This window comes from Chrysemys picta, chromosome 18 (genome assembly GCF_011386835.1).
Source record: "Chrysemys picta bellii isolate R12L10 chromosome 18, ASM1138683v2, whole genome shotgun sequence".
In the NCBI taxonomy this organism is placed as follows: domain Eukaryota; kingdom Metazoa; phylum Chordata; order Testudines; family Emydidae; genus Chrysemys; species Chrysemys picta.
The window spans coordinates 4,208,550-4,222,739 of NC_088808.1; the positions used below are offsets into that span (position 1 = coordinate 4,208,550).

A 14,190-nucleotide genomic window follows, 5' to 3' on the forward strand; every position below is an offset into this window, starting at 1 on the left:
ATTGGTGCCCCTCCAACAGAGCTGCAGAGTCACCAGTCAGCCAGGCATGCGGCAACAACTCAGCAGCAGCCTATCCTGGAGTAGAGCCTGGGTCAGATGACCCTCAGGCGCAGGTGTTTTCCCAACCTCGCTAGGACTGCAGATCAGTCTTTGCAACAGCCCGAATACCTGGCCAGGAACCCTCCTGCTGCCTCGCAGTGTATCATATACTCTTGACTTCCAGCCTGCTCTTGATCCCGATCCTGTTCCTGCCCCAGCCTTGCCCAAGCCATGTTCCAGTCTTAGCTTTGCCCTATTCTGACCTTGCTCCAACCCTCCTACTGACCCACTCCGGCCTTGCCTGTGCTTCCTGATCCTCCCTGGACCCTCAGACTCTGATCACCTAGCTTCAACTTTTGGCCTGTATCTGGACTCGCCTCCGATATGGAGTTGGCTTGTCCCTGGACTCTGACCACCTGGCTTCAACCCCTGGCTTGGACTCTGGCTACGGTACTGATTCTGGCTTGACTATGGATTCTGATCTGGGGTTTGACCCCAATCTGTTCCAGATCTCGATTCTAGCACCACCTTTGGCCCAGTCCTGACCCTACATCAGCTCCAACCACTAGACCTGACTTCTGAGAGGCAGTGCCGGACAACTTGCACAGATTCCACTGTACTGGGCCTCAGAGCCTTGATGGAGCACCTGAGTGCTGCAGCCCTGGAGATGGCATCCATATTCCAGAGTCTCCCAAACCAAATTGCCCAGCTGCAGTTAGAGAACACCTCCTTCTGAGCACAGGTCTGACACCTCCAGAACCCTCGGGCCCACCCAAGACAGCAGCCCCAGAGTGTGGTCTGAAAAAACCTCTTGCTGGAATGGTTTGATGGTGACTGCCACAAGCTCTGAGGGTTTATTAAATAGTGCTGCTTGCTGTTCCTGATGCAGCCATCCTTCTTCCCAGACTACCAGGTGAAAGTGGAGCTGGTTATCAGTCTGGTGTCTGGAGAAGCCCTAGGATTGGGCCTCACCCTCCTGGAACAGCCAACCCAGTGCTGGGCTGCTTTAAGGACTTTGTTTGTTTCTTCTCACTGGTATTTGATGACCCCAACCGGGCCCATACTGCCAAAGCAGCCCTACAGTTCCTCATCCAGGGTTCAGGACCTATCTCCACCTGCACAGCCCACTTCCAGCACCTGGACACCAATACAGCCTGGAATGAGGAGGCTTAAGTCTTCCATTTTTGTCTTGGATTGAACGGCGCCTTAAAAGATGAGCTGGCTCAAGTCGACCCCTCCTATGGAGTTGCTACCCTACATTGAGCTCTGCATTAGAATCGAGAACCATCGCCTGGAAAGGAAACAGGCTGTCACCCATTTCTAGCTTAGCGTCAAGGGTCCCCAGGCACATCCTTTGCCTAGTTCCAGACCTGAGCCCATGCAGATTGACAGCACAAGGAAGCACTTCATGGCCCAAGAGAAGGTGCTGAAATGGCGTTTGTGGAAAAGTTGGACACTTTGCCTCAGGGTGCCCCCACAAATCCAGACCCACTGTGGTGCTGGGAAACCACCCCATTCAGCCCCAGTAGGTCCACCCCATTTTGCAATTCTCTGACTGTGCCATGACTTACCTCTGGCCAGCCATTTCGGAAATTGGAAGACTATGAAACTGATCACATGAGGTTTCTGGTGGCCCCAATTGCACATCTCCATGAGGTCGTACATTGACTCATGCAAAGTATGTTGCCCCCATACTAAGCCCCTGGGCATGCTGATCCCCTTACCTACTCCTTCCTGACCCTGGAACTCTATATCAGTGGATTTTATTGTAGAACTCCCTAACTCCTCGAACCACACAGCTATATTAGTTATCATAGACCTCCTCTCCAAGATGTCCTACTTTGTGCCCTGATGCCAGGTCCCCACCGCAGAGGTGACAGCCCATATGTTTTTTGACCACATTTTCAAGCTTCATGAGGTACCTTCCAATATCATGTCATGCTGGGGACCACAGTTCATCTCCCATTTTTGGCAGGAACTCTTCCTCCTTTTAGATGTTGACCTATGTCTCTCCACCGCCTATCATCCCCAAACAGACGGGCAGTCAGAATGGGTAAAACTAGTTGTAGAACAGTACGTGTGGTGTTTAATCAACTTCCACCAGAACGACTGGGTCCAACTTCTACCCTTTGCCGAGTTTGCCTACAACAAGTCTGAGCATAAGACCACCCAGCAGAGCCCCTTTTTTCCCAACTATGGTTTCCATCCCTGGTTCCACCTGTCCCTCCCCTTGACTTCCCTTGTCCCTGCCGACTCTAACCTGGTCGAACATCTCCACCATATCCAGGAGAAGCTAAGACCCCAGCTGGACACTGCCAAGGCAGGCTTCAAGCTGTTCACTGACCGCCACCGCCAGGCTAACCCTCCCTTTACCCTCAGGCATGGTATGGGTCTCCACAAAACACTTGGACGCCTCCCATCCCTCCCACACACTTGACTGCTGAGCCCTTCCTCTCACCCAGCTTATTAACCCAGTCACTTTCCGCTTCCAGCTACCCCCCATGATGTGAATACACCCTATGTTCCATGTCTCCCTACTGAAACCCCGTCTGAAGGAGCAATAGTCTCAAGTTGCAGTGGGGGAGGTCTAGGTTGGATATTAGGAAACACTATTTCACAGGAGGGTGGTGAAGCACTGGAATGTGTTACCTGGGGTATGTGTGTGTGGAATCTCCATCCTTAGAGGTTTTTAAGGCCCAGCTAGACAAAGCCCTGGCTGGTATGATTTAGTTGGTGTTGGTCCTGCTTTGAGCAGGGGGTTGGACTAGATGACCTCCTGAGGTCCCTTCCAACCCTGATATTCTATGATCCTAGAAGTCACAACGCCCTGTTGTGTTTCACCCACCCTAAATGTGATGTTGCAAAGGTCCTGGGGTTGAGAAGAAAAGTGCTAGCATTATGGGTTTAAAGAAAATGTTTATAAACGTTGATAATCATCACAGATGATGTACTATAGTCTGCGACAGAATTGGTAATATGCACTTACAAATAAAGAGAACCCCTGAAATCCCTACCACACAGACTGCATTGAATTACTATTCATAAACAGACAGATATTAACTCTTGGCAAATTTCAAATAAAGTCCCTAGACTGTAAAATCTATTTATTCCAACATAAGGAGGTAGAGTTTTAGTAAATTCTAACTCTTATTCTAATTCATTGGTTTGTCCCAGAAATGCCAGTAAAACTTGTTTTGAAGCTAAAAAATTTCTCTCCTCTTATAGTTAGTAAAAGAAAGAGCCATCATCTTCCAAAGATGCTTGGAATTTAGCAGGGGGGGAAATGTATAGGTACTAGCCCAGTTTTTTGCAAGTTCTTCTTTACTCCTGAATCTTTGCCAACTGAATTGCACTGTGACCATTTCAGGAAACATTAAAATTTGGTGACCCTAAAAAAACCTTTTTTAAATCTATTGCACAATGTCATCGCTGTTACTTACAAACTGAAAAACAATTAAAAGAATTCAGCAGCTCATGCTGTCTACTGATTCCTCTTCTCTTGAAGAATTTCAGGATGTTTTCACATTTCAAATCTCTTATAATAAACAAAGCAGAACAACAAGGGGATTATCTTCTTCAGATGTCTCCTTTAAACCTAATACATCAGTGTTGGAGGACTTGGGTTATTTTATGTAAATACAGATGATGGATTCTCTCTGGTGCCACAAGAATATGGTGAATCCTTTTCTCCATCCCCACGTGTCACGTACTTTTGTCCCCAGAAAGATTGCCAGCCCTGGCAAGAAGATACTTTCCTCAGCTACTTTGGGATAATTACTGCTCGAGTCTAGCCTTCTGTAATTATCACCAGTGGGACTTTTGGTCACTTCCATGAACCATCTGCCAAAAAAGCACCAGAAGTGATTGTAACTGAGCATGAGGAGGTTTCCTGACATTCCCGTAGGACAATTTATGATCCATCGGCCCGGACTGTTACAAGGGCTCGGAGGTCATGGCCCTGAGTTCTGAGACCCGTCTAGCCGACGTGATCGCAACCAGGAAGGCTACCTTCCACGAGAGGTGTGACCAGGAGCACGCAGCTGTTGTTCGAAGGGGGGACCAGTCAATCGGGCCAGCAACAAGTTCAGGTCTCACTGTGGGACTGGGGGCCCTACATATGGGAAGAGACGATCCAACCCCCTAAGGAATCGGCCAGTCATAGCATGGGACAATACCGTGTGCCCCTGCACTGGCAGGTGGAAGGCTGATATGGCCGCCAAGTGCACCTTGATGGACGAGGGCGCCAGGCCCTGGGCTCTAAGGTGAAGGAGATAGTCTAAAATGAGCTGGATCAGGGCAGCCACGGGGGAAATGCCCCGCTCAGTAGCCAGTGGGAAAACTGAGACTACTTTCCCAAGTAGGCTCGGTATGTGGAGGGTCGCCTTCTTTCCAAGAGCATGCGCTGAACTCCTTCTGAGCACGTCCTTTCCTCCCAGCCTAACCACTGAGCAGCCACGCCGTGAGGTGGAGTGCTGCTAGGGTGGGGTGGAGGAGGTGGCCCTGGTCCTGGGAGAGCAGGTCCGGGCAGGACGGCAATGGCCATGGTGGGGTGACCGCCAGGCTTGTGAGGGTCCCGTACCAATGTTGCCTGGGCCTCGCTGGGGCAATCAGGAGGACCCGGGCCCTGTCCGTCTTTATCTTTTCCAGGACTTTGCCGATCAGTGGGATTGGTGGGAAGACATAGAGAAATTGGCCTGACCAGGATAGGAGGAAGGCATCGGAGATTGCGCCCTGTCCCAGGCCCGCCCCCGGAACAGAACCAGGGAGACCGGCTGTTCTGCCGAGTCGCAAACAAGTCCGCCTGGGGAGTTCCCCACTCTTGGAAAAGTCTGTGCACCACCTCTGGGTGTAGAGACCACTTGTGCTGAGAGGAGAAGTCTCGGCTGAGGCAATCCACCCACGAATTCCAGGCACCCCGTAGGTGGTAGGCCTGTAGGCAAATCTCGTGGGCTATACAGAAGTCCCACAGCCTGAGGGCTTCCTGGCAGAGGGCAGAGGAGTGGGCCCCGCCTTGCCTCTTGATGTAGAACATCAAGGCTGTGTTGTCCGTGAGAACCCTGACTAATCTGCCCTCCAGGTGCGAGTGGAAGGCCACACATGCCAGCCGGACTGCCCTGAGCTCCTTGACGTTTATATACAGGGCAAGGTCCTGCACAGACCACAGACCTTGGGTCTGAACGTCCCCCACATGGGCTCCCCACCCCAGGTCCGAAACGTCGGACACCAGTTCCACCAACGGGGGCCTGCCCCTGAACAGGACCCCGCGGAGCATGTTCCCCATTGTAGGGCAGCGATCACCGGCTCAGACACAGGGAGGACTGTGTCCATCCTGTCTCTGGCCTGGGAGAACTCCGAGGCCAACCAGAGCTGGAGGGGCCTCATCCTGAGTCTAGCGTGACGGACCACATACGAGCCCCATGTGTCCAGTGAGGAGCGCCGCCTCCACACGCTGGATGTTAGACAGGCTCTGGCCTTTTACCTGGAACAGACTAAGCCGTTCAGGAAGTCTTCGCAGCTGTTCATCGCCTCGGCCGAACGCACGAGGGGTCGGCCGATCTCCATTCAGCGGCTCTCCAATGGGATCACTTCGTGCATATGAACCTGTTACAACTTGGCGGGAATCTCCCCGCCGTCGATTGTGAGGGTGCACTTGAGTAGGGCCGAGGCCTCGTCGGCTGCCTTTTTAGCCCATTTCTCCATTCAGGACATTTGTAGGGCTGCCACCTGGTCTGCAGTTCACGCGTTCACTTCACATTATGCGATCGTCTCCCAGACCAGGGAAGACGCCGGGTTCGGCAGGGCTGTGCTCCGTCCCAAGAGTTTGTGAACTCCTACCCACCTCCGACGGATACAGCTTGGAATCACCTATTGTGAAATACACATGAGCAATCACTCGTGGAAAAGGTAACTGTCTTTTCTTCTTCAACTGGTGTTCTTCGAGATATGTTGCTCATGTCTATTCCACATCCTGCCCTCTTTCCCCTCTGTCAGAGTTGTTTGGCAAGAAGGAACTGAGGGTGGGGGGAGCATGCAGCGCCCCTTATACCGCGCCATGGAGTCGCCACTCCAGGGGTCGCTAGGGGCACTCCCCTACGGGTACTGCTAGGGGGAAAAACTTCCGGCACCGGTGCACGTGGCGACCACGCACACCTATTGTGGAATAGACACGAGCAACACATCTCGAAGAACGCCAGTTACAGAAAAGGTAACTGTCGTTTCAGATGGCCTTTGAGAACTTTATTCTGTCTGTACCTCACTCACTTAGGACTGCAGTTGCCAGGATATCCATGGTTATGCCCACTGCTGAGGGTTTCTGTGAGGATCTGGAACTGTTGAAGGTGATTCAGGATATTGTGATGAACTTACAGGGCTGCTCATGATTAAACCCATCCAGCACCTGGAGTCTGGTTTTGATTCCTGCCTTTCTCCACTTGTGTAATCTGCCCATTCTTAAAATATTCACACAGAAAACCCTAAAGCTACAGTATTTGAGACAGGGTCAGTCTGCACATACAGCCCGTGCTGCTGTGTGTGGCTCTCCCAGAGCTGCGTTTGCTTTCCTAGACCAGGAGAAGACCAGGCAGAACAGTGGCAGAAATCCTGTCCACTCTCCGGGAATTGCCTCTGTGAGTAGCTAAACATCAGCATCTACACCTCTGGGACACTTCAACAGCAAACAGTCCTTATTTCAAGTCTCTTTCACCCAGCAAATGATTGTTCCGTATCACCCCAGTTGCTTTTACTGCATTTATTGGCTCCACTAAGTGTTAGAAAGAGTCGCTGTGTAAATTTCATGGAAATACACTTCTCTGAATTATTTAAATACGCTTATGGGAGACTTGGTACGTAAAACCATCTTGGAGGTGCACACTGTAGGCCACTGCTTCCCAGAAATGCAGCTTCCTCACTGATCATGGACCCTGCCCTAGTTGGGTTAAATGATCAGAACTGAGGATGAGTGGTGTTTGCTGGGGTTTGACTTTAGCCCTGGATTTCTTTACCTGTGTGTGTCAGTCTCCAACATTGCAGTAACAGTAGCTCCATGGACTGGTCTAGAGCAGGGACTCTACTGCCTGCCCGGCTGTTGTGAATATCAATGAGGTGTGGGACTGAGTCCCTGCATGCTTCAAACAACTAATCTCTTTCCCCAAGTGTTCGGTTAAGGTGTAAGAATGGCTGTTAGTGTAACGTGCACTCTGTATTCCCAGACATCCTTATTAATAAACAAAGTTCTTGATGAAAATAATTTCCCTGGTATAATTGTCTACTGATGCAGCTCTACTGATGCTGGCAAGGTGGTAGTGTATAGACCATCGTCCGGTATTTTTACTAGTGTATGGTCTAATTCTGCTCAGAGCAAATCTAAGTGACGGTGCTAAAATGCTGTCAGTCTATGCTATCTGCTCCATTGCTGCTAGTGCGGGTGAAGCTGCATCAGTGCGGGGTTCCCTACAATTGTCACTGTCGCCGAGGCTGCCCGATGCCTTCACCTCCAGGCGAGGGCAGTAGCCATGTCGTCCCCCTTGGAGTGCTGTTCCCAGCCACTTCACACACTTGGGCTTGCTGTGCCAGCAGCACAAATCCCCACTGCTCCCAGTGAGCGCATGGAGATTTCTCAGTGAGGTCGTCGTCTTCCTCTTTCGTATGGCTGGTGTAGATCAGCATCTACAATTTCACCTGAAGTTGATTGGGCCAAATGGCTACATCAGCTGTAGCAGAATTTATTGCAGTGATGCCTCCTTCATATCTATCAATTGGCAGTAGTGATCTGTTCGATGGTCTGTCGTGGGGAACCACACTCGCACACCGGGGAGTCCTTGATTTTCCATTTGTGCATTAAATGTCCACATCTACCATGCTTGGTTTGGATTCGATTCAGAGTTGACCAAGATGACCGTGGAAAGTCAAACCCAGGAGCCTTTTGCGTGGGATCCGTATTATCTGTCTTCTGTTACAGCAGGGGTTTTCCAAGATGGAGGGGAGGGTTATTCCTGATAAAGTGGTACTCTGATGGAGCCTGGGAAACGTGACCGGGGTCAACCTAACCACCAAAGTGTCAGTAGTCTACGGGACCTGCTGTTCTTTGAATGCCCTGGGCCCTCTTCACCTCCAAGACTCCGCATGCCTTGCTAGGAGTCATTTCCCTTAGACTTCAGACAGAGAGAGGTATTCATCAATTATATCCCCCTTGGGACGCGCTCTTATTCCTCCTCATTGTGTCACACACCACTTTTGTCTTCTGTGAAGCTCATGCTTTCTAAGCTGAAACAGTCCTGTCACTAATGGGAGAAACTCTGTTCTCCTGGGATACAGCACACACTACATACTGTCTGTCCGCCTGTAACGCACAGTAGCCCGGGACGTGTGCAGTACACTCAGCAGGTTCTGGGAAGTGTCTGAGATTACCGCTGCCTGGGCTTCAAGGACTGGTCCTCCAACAGTGCAACCCAAGCTGCCTCCTTTATTTTGCTGACGGCAGTTGCAGATTACATAGTGGTTTGTAGATAGTGTTTCTGCCTTGCCCTGCTATGTCCCCATCAAGCTCTTTGTGATTACAGTCTTTCTGCTCCAGGGCTTGAGTGAGCTGAATCTCCTGTATCTGACTGCACATTTCTCCATAGGGCTTTTCCTGTGTCTTAGGCTAGTAGATTCATAGATTCCGAAGCCACAAGGGACCACTCTGATCATCTAGTCTGTATAGCACAGGCCCTAAAACCTCCCCAAATAATTCCCAGAGCAGAGCTATTAGAAAAACACCCCATCTTAATTTAAAAATGGTCAGTTATGGAAAATCCACCACAACCTTTGGTACATTGTTCCAATGGTTAATTACTCTCTCTCTCTCAAAAATTAACACCTTATTACCAGTGTGAATTTGTCTAGCTTCAACTTCCAGCACTTGGATCATGTCATACTTTTCTCTGCTGGATTGAAGAGCTCATTATTAAATATTTGTTCCCTATCTAGGTTCATATAGACTGTAATTAAGTCACCCCTTAACCTTCTCTTTGTTAAGCTAAATAGATTGAGCTGTTTGAGTCTCTCAGTACGGCAGGTTTTCCAATCTTTTTATCATTCTCATGGCTCTTCTCTGACCCCTCTCCAATTTATCACCGTCCTTCTGGAATTGTGGGCACCAGAACTGGACACAGGATTCCAGCAGCAGTTGCACCAGTGCCAAATACAGAAGAAAAATAACCTCTCTACTCCTACTTGAGATTCCCCTCTTCATGCATCCAGGGATCGCATTAGCCCTTTTGGCCACAGTGTTAAACTGGGAGCTGACGTTCTGCTGATCCGCCATTATGACCCCCAAATCTTTTTCTGAGTCATTGATTCCCAAGATAAAGTCCCCCTTCTTGTAAGTATGGCCCACAGTCTTTGTTCATATATATATATTTACATTTAACCTTATTAAAATGCATAGTGTTTGCTTGCCCCCAGTTTACCAAAAGGTCCAGATCACTCTGAATCTGTGGTCTATCCTGTTCGTCATATACCACTCTCCTAATTTTTGTGTCATCTGCAAACTTTGTCAGTGATGATTTTATGGTTTCTTCGAGGTCATTGATAAAAATGTTAAATAGGGTAAGGCCAAGAACCGATACCTGCGGGATCCCACTGGAAACACATTGCTTGATGTCAAGTCTCCATTTTCAATTACATTTTGAGACCTCTTGGTTAGCCAGTTTTAATCCATTTAACGAATCCCATGTTAATTTTATATCATTCTAGTTTTTTAATCAAAATGTTGTGTAGTACCAAGTCAAACACCTTACAGAAGTCTAAATGTATTATATCATCACTATTACTTTTATCAACCAAACTTTGTAATCTCATCAAAAAAAGATCCTGTGAGTTTGACAGGATCTATTTTCCATAAACCCATGTTGATTTGCATTAATTACATTGCCCCCCTTTAATTCTTTATTAATCAAGTCCTGTTATCAGCCTCTCCATTATCTTGCCTGGGATTGATGTCAGACTGACAGGCCTGCAATTACCCAGGTCATCCTGTTTACCCTTTTTAAAAATTGGCACAACATTAGCTTTTGTCCAGTCTTCTGGAACTGCCCCTGTGCGTTGCTTGCAGGCTAAGTCATCATCTTTGCATTTCAGTTTCCTGCCTAGGCTGAGAGGCTTCATGTTATAACCTGCCTTTCATTCCCTCCCTCCCTTTAGCCCCTTTGCAGCATACTAGTTTCTCTTCCTCTTCTGGAATTATGCACTTATCACTTAAACATATCCAAGCCAATGTATTCTCCTCATGGAGCAGATTCTGCTCAGTCCTTTCTCAGATTAATTCCTCAGTGCTAGGAAGGAGTTGAAGTTGCATCACTGTAGCACTTCAGTGTAGATACTACCTACACTCATGAGGGAGGGGTTCTCCCATCGTTGTAGGTAATCCACCTTCCTGAGAGGCAGTAGCTAGGTTAGGTCGACAGCAGAATTGTTCCATTGACCTACCACTGTCTACACCAGGGGTTAGGCTGGTATAGCTACATCTCTTGCCGATATAAATTCCTAGTGTAGACCAGCTGTCACTGCCAGGTTGTGGGTGGTCAGACCGAGTACTCAGAGCCAGAGTCCACAGTCACAAGACAGAAATCGTGAGTCAGCTGGGTCAGAATATCGGGAGATTAGGCAAAGTGGAGATCAGAATCAGGAGTCAGGAACCAGAGAGAAGCTGGATCAGGATACGAGGGGTTCAGAGGCAGGAGACAAACTGGAAATCAGAACTACAAATCAGATGCCAGGAGTCACACCGGGTCAAGATGTGGGCGTGGAAGTAGGAAGCACACAGTCCAGAACAGGGTGGAATTCAGACAGCTTCCTGTTCCTGCTGCAGGCTTAAGGCTGGGTCTACACTACCCACCTGAATCGGCGGGTAGAAATCGACCTCTCGGGGATCGATTTATCGCGTCCCGTTGGGACGCGACAATCGATCCCCGAATCGACGCTCTTACTCCACCAGCGGAGGTGGGAGTAAGCGCCGTTGACAGGAAGCCGCAGAGGTCGATTTTGCCGCCGTCCTCACAGCGGGGTAAGTCGGCTGCGATACGTCGAATTCAGCTACGCTATTCACGTAGCTGAATTTGCGTATCTTAAATCGACTCCCCCCTGTAGTGTAGATGTAGCCTAAGTAGGGCCAGCGGGCCAATCAGCTGCTCCTGGATTCCTCCACTACAACCCTAGGGAGATCTGCAGGGTTTCTGGCGAGGGATCTTGGTGCAGGCACACACCTGGCAGGAAGCTACAAAGGTCTTTATTGTGGGACACATTCGTAGCCACCAGAAGAAACATGATGTTAATCGTTGGGTTTTATATTGCCCTAAGAGTCCTGCAAAGGTGGAGTCGTGGCACAATGGATGGACCACCACCTTTGCAGGTCCTAGGGGAGCATAGAGGCTGTCTCTCACAAATGTGATCCCCTCCCAGGTGTCATGTAGTTCTCAGTTAACAATGGCCAACTTGTTAGGTGGAATTACGGAGATGGAGACAGAGCGGATGAGCGCAAGCAGGTCCTGGCGGCGAGTCACATTACGAAAGTTATGGCACTTGAGAATGTGGGCTGGTTCCAGACTGGGGCCTTGTGGCTCGGAGCCATATCTTTGGGACAAGGCATTGTCCTTGCTGTTCCTGGTTCCAGGGTGGTAGGTCAAGGTAAAGTTGAACTGGGAAAAGAATAGGGCCTATTGGAGCTGTGGTTGGTTCAGGGCCTTGGCCCTGCACAGGTACTCCAGATTCTTGTGGTCTGTAAACACTTGGACCGGATGACAGGTCCCTTCCAAGCAGTGTCATGACTCTTTGAAGGCGGTCTTAATTGCCAGGAGCTCCTTGCCCAATATCTCCTAGTTTCACTCAGCAGGTGTAAGCTTCCTTGAGTAGTAGGCAATAGGGTGCAGCATTTGCTTGGGTCCATGCCTTTGGGAGAGCACGGCTCTGATCACCGTACTAGAGGTATCAACTTCCATAACAAAAGCTTGTGCCATGTTGGGGTGGGCCAATACTGGAGCAGTGGTGAAAGCAAGATTCAATTCAGAGCTTCATGCTGGGCCTTGGGTGACCAATGAAACTTGGCGTTTTTTCAGAGTAGGACAGTGAGGGGCTCGGCTTGTTTTGAAAAATTCTAAATGAACCTGCGGTAGAAGTTTGCGAAGCCTAAAAAACATTGAAGGTCACACCCATTGTGGGGGGCTGCCCAGTTGCGGACTGCCTGGACCTTGTGCAGATCCATCTTGATTCCTTCCGGGGACAGGATGAATCCCAGGAACTCAGCTGAAGTCTGATCAAATGAGCACTTCTCCAAGTTAGTGTAGAGACTGTGTTGTCGTCGTCTCCCCAGGACTGTATGGCCATGTGTGATGTGTTGGGCCAGTTCGTCTGAGAAGATCAGTATGTTGTCTAAGTGCCACAAACTGGCCCAGTAGGTCTCGGAGCATGTTGCTGATAAAGTGCTGGAACGTTGCTGGTGCGTCAGTCTGAGCGGCATAACTAAATATTCAAAGGGGCCATAGCCCGTCCGAAAGGCCGTCTTCCATTCATCCCCCTATCAAATCCAGAGGTGATTGTAAGCACCCTGGAGATCCAGTTGCATGAATATGCAGGTAGCCCCACAAGGTCCAGTAACTCAGGGATCGGGGTAGTGGATAACGGTTCCAGATTATTACCTGCTTTAGGGCTGGGTAATTAACACAGAGGCGGCGGCTTCCATCCTTCCTTTTTATGAAAAGGACCGGGGTGCTGGCTGGTGAAGTTGATTTGCAGATGAGCCCCCGGGCCAGGTTCCCTTGGAGATATTCTCACAATACCGTCAGTTCAGGCTCTAACATTGTGTATATCCATCCAAGTGATATCATCGCCCGGCTGAAGTTCTACGGGGCAGTCCTAGTCCCAGTGCAGGGGGAGGTTTTCTGCATTCTTCTTCTCAAAGACATCAGCGTAGATATGGCGCTTGGGGGGGGAGTTCCATAGTTCCTCCCGTGGGTGCTTCAGTGTGGGCAGCTACACCTACTTGAGCCTTCTTGGGTCTGGGTGCAATGTCTGCGGGTCCCGGCCCTGCTGTCAGCAGAGCTCTGATGGGACGGTGACTTTCTGTTCTCGTCAGTGAATGAGGGGATTATGAAGGGTCAGCCAGGAGATGCCAAGGGTCAGGGGACAATGCGGGGAATGGATCATACCAAACTGTGTTATTTCTCTGTGTCCCTGAATAATGGCCTGCAGGGGACAGTCTCCTGTCAGCAGGCTGATTATCAGGGCCTGGTGAGAGGGATGGATTTGGGGACATATCAGAAGCTGGCATGGTTCATGCAGCACCGGAACTGCTGGGGCAATAGTATTGCAAGGCTCTCTGCACTGTGTGCGCAGCACGGTATTCTCAGTGCTGAGCTGCCTCGCTTGCTCCTGCAGCCGCTGATTATCCGAGGTCAGCTGGGCAACTTGGGCCTTCAGTGCTTGATTATCTGCCTGGAGGCCGAGGGCACATCCGGGCGAGTCTGATGCTTCTAGTGGCTGCAGTGGTGCTGCTGGGTCCATCCTCGCACCAAGCTCGCTCCCTCAAGGTAATTGTGGTCCAAACCAGCTGTCGCGGCCGGGTCACGGGCAGACAGACCCAGAGTCCAGGGTCACAAGACAGGAGGCGGCAGGGTCAGGATACCGGGGTCAGAAGCACGGATCGGATGCTAGGAGTCACCCCGGGTCAGGATGCCAGGAACTCAAGCCGTGGGAGCCGCAAGGCGCACGGTTTAGAACAGGGTGGAACCCAGTTCAGACAGCCTGTTCCTGCCGCTGGCTTGAGTAGGGCTAGCGAGCCAGTCAGCTGCTCTGGGACTCCACCAATAGGACCGCCAGGGCAGAGCCTCCAACTGGGACCTGGCTTCGTGGGTCCCGGGTAAACAAGCGTCAGCAGGCTCGTGATACCAGCCCTCAGCTGTGCTGGCTCTGCAGAACTAACAAGAGGTGTAAACAGCAGAAAAAGGTCTTTGTTGCTACAGCCAGTAGATCTGACAGATGCCCCAGGAACAGATCTGTGGAGTATGACTGCGCCCTTGTCGCAGTCATTGTGACAGAGGAACTACACTTTACAGGGTGGGGGTGGTCCTCCCTGTCCCCCCCATATTAATGTGCATGGTGCTCGTGAAATTACCCCAT

General features: G+C 50.2%; 1 protein-coding gene across 21 annotated transcripts in view; it reads left to right on the forward strand.

The window, feature by feature from the left end:
- ZNF618 (zinc finger protein 618) overlaps positions 1–14,190 on the forward strand; it is a 279,775-nt gene that overhangs the window by 217,250 nt on the left and 48,335 nt on the right. The gene's annotated exons all lie outside the window — the stretch shown is intronic.